The 12,242-nt window shown below is 40.6% G+C and overlaps 1 protein-coding gene across 1 annotated transcript in view; it reads left to right on the forward strand.

The window, feature by feature from the left end:
• Nucleotides 1–9,555, forward strand: part of LOC130071039 (UNC93-like protein MFSD11) — a 248,771-nt gene extending 239,216 nt beyond the window's left edge. The window contains exon 11 of the transcript XR_008803950.1: nucleotides 9,541–9,555. The gene's annotated coding sequence lies outside the window, so the exon portion shown is untranslated. The remainder of the gene's footprint in view (nucleotides 1–9,540) is intronic.
• Nucleotides 9,556–12,242: the final 2,687 nt, after the last annotated feature.

Consider the following 12,242-nt stretch of genomic DNA (forward strand, 5'->3'; position numbering starts at 1 on the left):
ATCAGCATTTGTTGGTGTTGTTCCTGGTGAAGACCGGCGAGCGACTGGATTACGTCTGCAAATGGTGACGCTGGCGGGGTCTGCATGGCGGCGGCGATCTTCTTCCTTCCCGGGTTTCGGCACCAGTGTGATAAGGTTCAGTTCAGACAGGAAGGAAGAAGACAGGGGTCGGCTTGAGCTGGGACGTTCACTTTTATTTACGTCACAAAATAAACAAACAGGTGCGCACAGAGCGCGTTCACCGTGCACAGGCACAGCCAAAATATAATAACTCAGAATTCGTTGCAATCTCTTTCCACAGCAGCACACGCGAGGTCCCAGCTCGTTTCTCTCTCTCCTCTCGCTCTCACACGCCGGCTTATATCCGGTCTCTCCACGCCAATTACTGAAATCAGACACAGGTGTTCATCATCTGCACTTGACCTACTTACGCTCCGCTCTGCTCCGTCCTCTCTCTCCCGCTACAGACTCCGCAAAACCACGCCCCCCTCGCCACAAAATCTAAATCAATATAATAAATGAACAGTATTATTGCGTTTAAAGGTCAGACATTTTCATAAGCTAAGATGATTTACTGTATGTAGATTGTTTAAAATGGTCTCCCAGACTAGCTAGGTAAAAAAGCCCTCTTAAACCACCTGAGACCGGCCTGATCAGGCAGGGAGACCAACATAGAGACTCAAAAAGATGTTGAGGGTTCATGGTTTTCATACAGACAAAATACAGAGAAAATTCGCAGATGTACAAAACATGTGATCAGGGCTCAGAGCTCAGGGACAAACTTGACGACAGACACAAGCTTCGAGTTGCAAAGTGAGAATTAAACATTTATATTTTTAAGCAAATAGCATACATAATGTGTCCTGAAAATGTATTCGTTTTTTTTGTACTAAAAAATGAATAAGGTATCTACTGTCTGCCCTGGAGAGTCTCTCTCTCTCTCTCTCTCTCTCTCTCTCTCTCTCTCTCTCTCTCTCTCTCTCTCTCTCTCTCTCTCTCTCTCTCTCTCTCTCTCTCTCTCTCTCTCTCTCTCTCTCTCTCTCTCTCTCTCTCTCTCTCTCTCTCTCTCTCTCTCTCTCTCTCACACACATATGTTGGTGCACCTGTCATTATGAGGATGACATTCCATTCGCGTAATGGTTTTTGTACAAACTCTGTATATTCAACGCTATCTCACGACCAATTCATACGAATTCGTACGAGTGATTAAAAGGTGGCTAATTCGTACTAATTCATACGACCTCACTCGTACGAATTTGTATGATTTGTCTAAACCCACGTGATGGGTAGGTTTAGGGGCGGGGTCAGGGGTAGGTCATTCGTACGAATTCATACGAATTTGGTAACTCGTAAAATATGTACGAAATAGCAAAAATCGTACGAATTTGTACGAGTGAGGTCGTATGAATTAGTACGAATTAGCCACCTCGTAAAATTCGTACGAATTGCCGTGAGATCGGGCTGGTATATTCTATCCCCCTACACTAACCCTATACCCTTTGTATTTTCAATTTTAAAGCCATTTTAATTACAAAGACTCATGAAATGTCCTCATAAACCACATTGATGGTGTAATGCCAGTGTAATACCTATGGCATTATACACATTTGTGTCTTCTTGAATCATATAAACAAGCACACACACACACACACACGTGAGATAAAGTGAGATAATGGAAATACAATGAAATAGAGACATGTGATCAACTGGGTTTGCATAGTCCAGTTAACTACTAAGTCCATAACTACTCCATTATGCAGCCAAAAACTGTCTGCCTTCATTGACAGCCATTGAGAAATAGCTGTGTATTGTGATGAATTTAATATTCTTTTTTTTTTTTGCTTGCAACGTATGTTTTTCCAGTCAGAGATATTTTGGAGGGCTCTTAAAGCACGAAATGGTCTTATGTTTTTCTGTCTGCTCCGGCCGGATAGTCGGTTGGGAACCTTTGCTTTGTTTTCTTGTTCTTGGACATATTTCACAAGAACAATACATTTAGTGCTCGCTTACCTCGCTGCTTTAATACCTTTGGTGGAAGTTTACTCTATTATTGATGTTTATGTTTTTGTTGTTTCATGGAGTAGGCGTCTCTCTTCTTACTGCTGGATTCTGCAGTAAGGGAAAGTACAGGGTAAACACAGTTCACATAACCACTATGAAAACCATGAATCCAGAGCTGTTTTACCTGTACAGACTACACAGATTCTTGCGTGTTGGAGCCATGGTGATAATATAGACATTCAGAATCCCTGTACAACTGCAGGGTCTGATGTCTCTGTTACATATAGCCTACATATTTATGCAGCAATTCTGGTGAGGCAGCAATGTTGACAATCAATGGGCAGACACATCTTACTACACATAGCATTTAATAGCTTCTTGTCAGCCAACATAATTATAGTGGAAGGAAAAAGGATTGCATGCTGCACTGATAGATTTGAATTATCTTGAAAGTGTGGTGTTTTATAGGTCAGGTGTTTTCCCTCTGCAGCTCTAATTCAATTAAACTGAGACTGGTTCAATTACCCATGCTGTTACAAATGCTGGAAGATCTCATTATTGTGCAAAGATTGACCTGAGCCACTTCTCAAGATAACCCTAACAAATAACACAAACGTCATTGTTTATTTGAAGCAAACACTTTTCCTTTTGAACTGTTTGCACCGTGCATGTTGAAAATGTTGTATAATTGTATGTTAAACGTTGTCATGCAACACTGCATTAGTCATTGTCAAAGTTGCCATGCAAGTTTACACTTGGATAGATAGAGTGGATTAGTTGCTTAAAGAATAGCAAGTAAGTCATAGTATTTTATCCAGATAACGTTTTCCTATTTCACATCTGAAATCCCAAGGCTGCTACTGAAGATTAGTGATTTCTTTGATATTTTTTTTCCAGCTGAGCACAGATAACTTCACTTGCTCAACTTTTTATAATCGCTTGCAGTTTAGTATCTGCAGTTACTGCAACTAGCAGGCTGTTAATAGTAGGAAGCACTCCTGAACAACAGTATGACAGTATAATCTCGTTTTCAACAGAATGACCTTGACTTATGTCTGCTTTCTGGTTATTTTGAGAGTTGCTTTGTTTTTCAAAAAAATAGTGCACATTAGAATATAATGTAATGATTTCAGCCAATTAACTGCTTGTTAGTTGTAAATCTATCTATAAATTACAGGAACGTCTGTCTGTCTGTCTGTCTGTTAATCGAATATCTCTCGAACCGGTAGTCCGATGAATTTCAAACTTGACAGGTGGCTTGATTCTTTAGCGATTCTTTTCTGAAAAAGTAGTGATTCTTTTTGAAAAAGTAGTGTAAAAATGTAATTTGTTAGTCTTATACATTTATTACAATGTAATTATACGTTTATTACAATGTAATTATACATTTATTACAGTGTTATTATACGTTTATTACAATGTAATTATGCATTAGTGTTGTTATACATTTGTTACATTATTATTATTATACATTTGTTACATTATTATTTTGTTATATTCTTTTTGAAAAAGTAGTGTAAAAATTTCATAAATTTGTTGGTCTTATACATTTATTACAATGTAATTATGTTTATTACAATGTAATTATACATGTGTTACAATGTAATTATACATTAGTGTTATTATACGTTTATTACAATTTAATTATACATTTATTACATTGTTATTATACATTTGTTACATTATTTTTATACATTTGTTACATTATTTTGTTACATTATTCTTTTTTGAAAAAAGTAGCGATTCTTTTTGAAACGCTTAATGTTATCGTTTTCTCAGTTTAGGCTCCTGTGTAATAGTAGCCTAGGCTATTCAGCAACTCAAACATACCATACCAACAATTACTAAAAACACACAAAAACTGATTTTGCACGGGCATTGCACTAGTATATGAAAATGTATTGTAGTTTAACTCTTTCCTCCACCAGTGTTTTTGAAAAAAGTTGCCAGCCAGTGCCAGTATTTTTTTAGCAACTTTTTAACAAAAGTTTCATGGCCCCCAGAATATTTTGTTGTATGAATATCTGAACATGCAATATGTCCAAAAAAAGAAAAAAAGAAGAAAAAAAAGAACGGACCATAAGCTTTTAAACAACAATAACAACAACTTTTTTTATTCTAGCTTCATGCATTCCTTTTTTTAGCAACACTTGAATGAGGTTAAGTTTAATTAAAAAAACAACATTTTGAGAAAAAAGCTGAGAAATCACGTTTATTTCAAAGACTACATCCAGATCGGATTCAGACTGACGATCAAAACATAGATGGAGTAGATCGAGTCCATTACCAAAGCACCCCCAAAGCTTCACAGACCTATAGCTCGTCTTGTGTCATTATTACAGTCAACATTAGGCAGTTTTGATTTAAATGCTGTTTAATATTGATGATCACGTTATTTTACTTATTCATCTGCTTATGATATTGCTTGTTTCTGCATCTTCCTCGCACATGTTTTAATCAGGAGATTCAGTAATCTTTCAGAAGATGTCATAGTGCCCCCTACCCTATAACAGTGAAAACACATAAAGCCAGAAATTTCCGTCAAAGGCGGGGAAGCATTTTCTCACAAATGATGGAAATTTCCATCAATGGTGGGGAAAGAGTTAAATTAATTTTTTTTATCCATTTGAGTAGGACTTTAGAACATCTTAATATGTAATTTCATAGTATAGGGGCTTTTTAAAAGGAGGAATGTTTTCGTAGTTCCTATAACTATTGACGGAAGTACTCGCTTTTTGGCGTGTTCACACTGCAGGACCTGGAAACGATTGTAGCAATAGGAATGCCTTTTAGGGCTACTAAATTATCTCCCACTCCAGAGTACAATAGGAGCAGTGACTCATGTGTGTACGTTAACTGGCCGAACACGTCAAACGAAACAACGGACCTCGCCATTTTTAAATAGCTGTCTAAACACACAGTTTACATATAGTTACTCCACGACCATGGAAAACAGGAATACATGGACCGACGCCAATGTCCAGGCACTTCTCAACCTTTACACTACTGAGTTGTTGACGTTGTTGAATACCGCGCTTAGATGACATCGCTGTCAGCCAGCCTGCTTGCGTCACTTCAGAGTTCCTACTGGTGGTGTGATTGTTACCAGGAAAATGGCCCTTGATAATTTAGTTCTCGGGGGACCGTCCTGCTGGCTAGTGTCTATAACTGACTTCCTATAACCTGCTGTGAAAGCCCCAATTTACTTATATTGTCTTTGAAATATAGTTAAAGTGTACTGCTGAATACTGAGAAACATTTTTGGTTAACAAAAATGTACTTTACGGTCATTTCTATTGAAACTTGAATGTCATCTGCTTGTAATTTAAAGTAATTTGCACTTTTTAAAACTGTACTTAAGTAATAATCACAAAAGAATACTCTCTTTTCCATTAATATTCTATTATCAGCGAGTACAGTTCAAAGGGGACCTTATTCATGCTCAAACAGCAACATTACACACTAAAGAAAGTTGCACATGTAAAAAGCGAACATCTTTTTCACAAGGCTTCCTATTTGTTTTTAATTATTATTCACTTGCGTGTAATTGAGAGGAGATGGAACTGCTGAAAAACAAGAATACATGAGATTGAAAACTTCCAGAATCATGGTTGTATAGTGGGCAAACAATGGTCTTTCCAGCCTTGCTGGTGATCATTGTCAAACATGTCAGCTATGGTGTCTGTCTTAAAATACCCATGATACATTTTTTCATGGAAGAGCAGAGAGTATGTCCAGCAGCGTCCAGCTATCCGTAGTCATTCTTGAAGGCCAGAGTCACACATCCAGATTGATTGTGGATAGCGCTATCATCTCCGTCCATCTAGAACTCAGGGGAAATCACAGCTTGTTCTATCAATCAGAGTGAGGAACCGTTTCAACTTGTTCTGTGCCTCGGCGGTATTTTAGGTCAGATTTTTCACTACTTGCCATTTATGCAGGGATTGGGTTGGAAGAGAAGTGCACTGCATTTCCATGTTCATTTAAAACAATCTTGACATTTTTCAAGTCTCAGACATCCTGATTCTCTTAAATGCAAATCCTGCCACTTAACTTGATTTTTCGAGCGTTTATCATATTAATGCATCTCTTTGGATTCTAAGGGTTGTTTGTTGGATTGTAAAGGATGATAGATATCAAACGGCAGTGTTTACTTCAGTGAGAGGCAAACAAAAAGCAACACCAGAGTTATGCAGCAAATCCGGTCCATTAGGCCTGGACATGCAGCAGGGAATCTTTTGTGGCATGCATTAAAGGGGTAATTAGCTTGTGGTACTCAATGTTCAGATAGATTCTTTGACTTTTTTTTCTGCAATGGATGAAATCCAATTTAATGACAGGAACTAACTCCCTGGGTTTTTATGAACCGCCTACATGCTCTTTGATGCATAAGCACAATGTTACAATGGAAGCCTGATTACAGGAAAATACATCACATTGTGCGCTGGGGAAAAGCAGGAGCCTAAATGACTAATACTGTGCGGAAAACCATCCTAAAAATTAACTGCAGTAGGCAGTGAATGCTTTACTTAGTGAAGTATATTAATACCTTGACTGGAAAGGACAGATTGATTTTGTTTTTCTGATGGTCAAATGAATGCATTAGGTTGCACTTAAAAAAAACATTTGTAATTTATAAGACAAAAAAGAAGCTCTATGTATCTCTCTGTCTGTGTGTGTGTGTGTATGTGAATGCAACATTAGGCTTTTCTATTAAAAAAATAGTGATTAAAAGAAAACTGACTGTTACTAGTATCTCACTCCTCATGGACTTTAGTGTTCAGTCAGTACCGTTTTCCCATAGTATTCTGAACACTCATTAGTTTCAGCTGTGCACTATTATGGAAGTAAAATAATGACAAGTGTTTTTGAAACAAAAAAGCTTGTTGAATTGCACTACTTAAAAAATATGCATTGCATTAAGCCTGCTTGCATTTTAATGCATTGTATTTTTAGGGCTTGCATTTGTATGGGCTGAAATTCACAACCCGTGACAGTATTATTATTATTAATATTTATGTGATCAAAATACAGTAAGGGCCCTTTCACACCTACCTTGTTTGGTCCGGACTTTGGGACTTTTCAGTTTGGTCCGAATCAAAATTACAGGTGTGAAACCTACCCCGGACCACGGTCCGGACCAAACTGAAATTTGGTCAGACGAAAAGAGGTAGTCTCGGTCCGGATCAAACTGAACAAAGGTTTGGTTCGTTTCTAGTGTGAAAGCATTTCTGTATGGTTCGGACTTTCAGAACCTTTACAGGAAGTTCCAGTGGTTCCCGCATAGCCAAAAAAAACAGAAGGTGGCAGGAAAAATGAGCCGTGGTAGCACATGGGGAGAGGAGGAGACGAGGTTTTTAATTGAAGTATGGTCTGATGACATAATAAGAAGTCAACTTGCAGTCTTCTCCTCCTTTCCTGCCGGCGACGATAAAATGTTCGCAAGATGAGGACGTTCATTTGGCGAATTTGAACTAGCCTTGTGTATAGTTGGTGCTGTAGGTAATTATGCCATTAAGGAAACAATATAGTCGCAACGATATGCGTCTGTTCATTCATGTTGTCAAAGTTACCTGCCGAATTGACAACACGCTGACGTCAGACGCACGTCCATTTACAAAACCAATCAATGTCAAGATGCAGCCCACATAGATGATGACGACAGGACGCACGTATGTCACGTAAAGTTCTTTAGTGCGCTCGCATAATTGCAGTGTGAAACCAAACCAAAACCTATACTTTCTGAAAGTATAAAATGTATCAAAACGTGGACTTTGGTTCGGACCTTGGTGCGGACTTTCAGGTGTGAAAACGCCCTAAAACAGTAATATTGTGAAATATAATTACAATTTAAAATATATATTGTATTTGAATATTTTATAAAATGTCATTTATTACTGTGATTACGCCAGTCTTCAGTGTCACATGATCCTTCAGAAATCATTTAGCTGCATGCTCAAAAATATGTGTTATTATTATCAATGTTGAACATTGTGGTGCTGCTTTCGTAATTTTGTGCAAACTATTATACTTTTATTGCAGGTCTTTAGTCTCACTTTTCATCATTTTATATTTTGCAGAATACTGTACAAGCATAACTAACAGTAAACAGTAGTCTTAAAATAGTTTTATTTTTGAAGACAGAAAGGCCAGTTGCTATTTTTATAAGTTCATAAATATTAATGTAAATAATGAATATTGTCAAAACTGTTTGGACCGAATAAGGCTTGAGAACACCATGTTCATTATGTGGAGCAGGCTCAAATATTAACGTCTACCTCCATGAAGTCAATATAGCTTAATTCATCTATGTGCCTCGTGATTGAGTTTGTTTCTTCATCTCCTTTGCTTAATCTTGTCACACAAGAATAGATTATCCTTGTTGAGGGGCATAAAGTGTTAATTTCCTATCAGAATCACTTAATTACCTTTGGCCTCTGCTCTCACTGTAAACTAAGGGCAGTTCAACTTAGACACAGCTGATTGGTTTCTTTGTGGAGGGAGTAAATCATAATGAAAAAGGGGTCGATGCAAATGAAAGTGCAGGCTCTAAACATGCTATTGAATTCTATTAGCACTGCAAAATTGCTTCCAGGACAGTAAGTATTAAGCTTCCTTCACTACACGAAGCCTGTGCCACACTTCCCCTTGGGCTTATGATATTTGGTACAAACTAAACAAAGCATCAATTTTAGTAGAGCTTGGCTATTGTGTTTTCTCTTTAAAAAAGTCCAAGAGTGTGACTGACAGTCAGAGCATGTGCTGCTAACAGGGTTATGAACTATTTCAGCATCTGTAATGATGTTATGTAAGTATGGTGTTTTTCTAATTATAAATTGTTTCACTGCAAAACTGTTATTAATTATGTGATATAACAATTATAATCAAATTATTATTTATCACTTACAAATAAGACTTGCTTATAGAAAATCACCCAATTAAAAGATATTATTTTAGCAAACAAAAGCATTGAAAAGACATTACAAAAGTGGTTTTAGAATTCAATATATTGTTTGTTTTATGTAAGTTCAACTTTTAAAATGATCTGTTCTATTCTGTTGAGCTTTTGTTCAGCTGTTTATGGACACATAAACATGTCTGCCTGTTTTCTGCACGATTGGTAATGCAGGTTGCCTGTACTAGTCAAGGAGGTCTATAATATTATAGCTTTTTTCTTTTCTTTTACAATCGCTACCACCCTTTTCTTAAAAATCAAGTCACTTTTTCAAAACTATTCACTCTATGAGCACAACAGCAGTCTAGAGCAGTGGACTAAACTGTGGATTATTGACACAAAATATATTAAATGACTACATCTTGTGTGAACATTTTGTTTAAAACTAACACAATTTAACCCTCTGGGGTCTGAGGTGTTTTCTGGGTCCTGGAGGTGTTTTCTGGGTCCTGGAGGTGTTCGCACATGCTCTGACATTTGTGCTTTTTTCTGTTACTTGTGACATTTTCATGGCTAAAGTATTATTACACAGTATTCAGCACAAACTCTGCTACAGTAATATGTCAGCAGCATGTATGTAAAAGTTTGTAGTTTTGAGATAATGACGTTTATGCGTGGTTTGTAAAAAAAACTAAAATAAATTGTCACTGAAATAGGTCATGAAACCCATACTGATTATTTCTTCACAAGACTTTTGAAAATTGTATCACATAGCCTAGAGTATTTGCTCCACAACTATGTGAAAATCATCCTGACTACTCATTCAGATAAGACAATAAAGTCTCTTAAAATTTGTATAACGTGTTTTGTGTAAGATAGCTTTATGCAAAGGGACGTGATCTCATTAATATACCGCATATGCAGGGGTTAAAGTTGGCCTGAACGGTCCGGAACTGCGTTCCGGCACCTCAGATAAATAAATAAATAAATAAATAAATAGATTAATTAATCTCAACGAATCTCGCTGGCCCCGAGCTGGGCCGACCGACCGACCGACCTCCCTTCCTCCCCGCTGAACGCGAGCGATTACAAATGTGTGAAATGCACTCACGGTGGTTGAGCGCAGTAAAGTTAGTTCTCTTACGAGAGGTTCTCTCGTATTGCGTAAGTTTAGCTTACACTACGGGAAAGATTCATCTTCTCGAGATATTGAAGCCAAAAAAATTATCCTTAATTTTGTATTCATTGTCAACGCAGTGCAGCAGCTAGCCGACCTAGAGCAGGCCATCTTGCGTGCTCATTGGCTGCCCTGCGGGCAACTGCTGCAGCCTACCAGTGAGCCCGGCGTGACGTCACGCCCAATAAAGGGCGCCCGCGCCTTCATAGCGTCACAGCCCGCCAGAATGGGCGTGGCTTAGCGTATAAAAGTAGGGGCTGTATAATACACTTGTAAGTCTTGTGCCCGCACACACGCGCTCACGCTTACAGGAAGCTTTTCTGCCCAGAGCGCTGCTCGCGCGTCAAACAGTGAAAAGAAAATGTTCCCCATCCCTTATGATTGGGACATCTCACATAAATCAGCCAGTTTCGGCTTTCAGCGAGCAGCCATTGCCCAGAACCGAGAGCGCGCACGCCGCGCTGCGCTTTCGGCTCCGGTTCAGTTTCACAAGCCCGCAAATGGCGGCGATCTAAACCCGGAGGCCATTCGCCCCCTGGCGGCTCACATAGCTCGGGTTGGGGCGCGCTGTTCGAGGGCGGATCGGTCTTCGGCCAGTGGTCAGACCAAGAGAAGTGTTTTCACATAAACTGTCTGGAAATGATAGCGGTCGAGAACGCGCTGAAGCGCTTCCTCCCGTTCATACAGGACCAACATGTTCTTGTCCGCTCGGACAACATGTCTGTGGTATCCTATGTAAACCGTCAGGGCGGTGTCCGATTCAGAAATCTCTGCAATCTGACGGAACGCCTCCTTATTTGGTCTCAGATGCACATGCGCTCGCTGAGGGCGGCGCATGTGCCTGGCCATTTGAACGACGGCCCAGACAAACTGTCCAGGGACAATGTTCCCCCAGGGGAATGGTCCCTGCACCCCCAAACGGTCCAGAAACTGTGGCGCCTATTCGGCAGAGCGGAAGTCGACCTATTTGCGTCAAAAGACAACGCTCAATGGCCGACGTTCTTCTCGAAGGACAAGGACGCGCTGGCCCAGGTTTGGCCCAGCCTCCCACTATATGCTTTCCCTCCGGTCTCTCTGTTACCACAGGTGATCAAGAGAATCAGGGAAACGCGCCACTCGGTGCTCCTCATAGCCCCGCGTTGGGAGAATCAGATTTGGTTCCCGGAGCTGGCACGGCTGTCACATACAGCTCCGTGGCCGATTCCGGTGAGGGCAGATCTCCTCTCTCAGGCTCGCGGCGCGATCTGGCATCCCCATCCAGAGCGCTGGTCTCTGCACGCATGGTTGATCAACGGGTACTCGTTGCCCTGCCAGAAGGAGTGATGAACACGATCACGCAGTCTAGAGCTCCTTCCACGAGAAGGCTCTACGCGTCTAAATGGTCGGTGTTCTCTGGATGGTGCACCTACAGAGGTCTGGACTCACGGACATGCGGGGTGGCGCATCTGCTCACCTTCCTACAAGAGCTGTTGGATAAGGGGAGGTCCCCATCCACGCTCAAAGTATACGTGGCGGCCGTGGCAGCGTTCGCAGAATCGACGCACGGCCAGTCACTGGGAAGACGTGAGTTGGTCATCCGCTTCCTTAGAGGAGCTAGAAGGATGAACACGCCGCGCCCCCCGTCGGTTCCTATGTGGGATCTTTCATGGGTCCTCGAGGCCCTGAAAGCCTTTCCATTTGAACCACTAGACTCCGTGGGGTTGAAATATCTATCACTGAAACCGTCTTTCTGACTGCACTGTCGTCAGTAAAACGTGTGGGGGACCTGCACGCGCTGTCTGTCAGCGCATCGTGTCTTGAGTTCGGGCCGAATGACTCTAAAGTCATCCTCAGACCTAGACATGGCTATGCTCCGAAAGTGATGGGCACTCCGTTCAGAGCGCAAGTTATCTCGTTGTCAGCTCTCCCAGCATCTGACAGCGAAAGTGATGTGAATCTCCTCTGCCCTGTCGGGGCGCACCAAGGGTCTCGCCTCCTCGAAACAGAGCCTGTCCAGATGGATAGTGGACGCTATAGCAGCTGCTTATGCGTCAAAAGGTCTGCAATGCCCTCTGGGCATCAGGTCTCATTCCACGAGAGGTCTGGCCTCGTCGTGGGCGTGGTCCAGTGGGATTTCTATCCATGACATATGTGTAGCGGCGGGCTGGAGCTCCCCGTCTACCTTTGTCA

This window comes from Rhinichthys klamathensis, unplaced genomic scaffold (genome assembly GCF_029890125.1).
Source record: "Rhinichthys klamathensis goyatoka isolate OS25496 unplaced genomic scaffold, OSU_Roscu_1.1 h1tg000425l_1, whole genome shotgun sequence".
NCBI classification, from domain to species: Eukaryota; Metazoa; Chordata; class Actinopteri; order Cypriniformes; family Leuciscidae; genus Rhinichthys; species Rhinichthys klamathensis.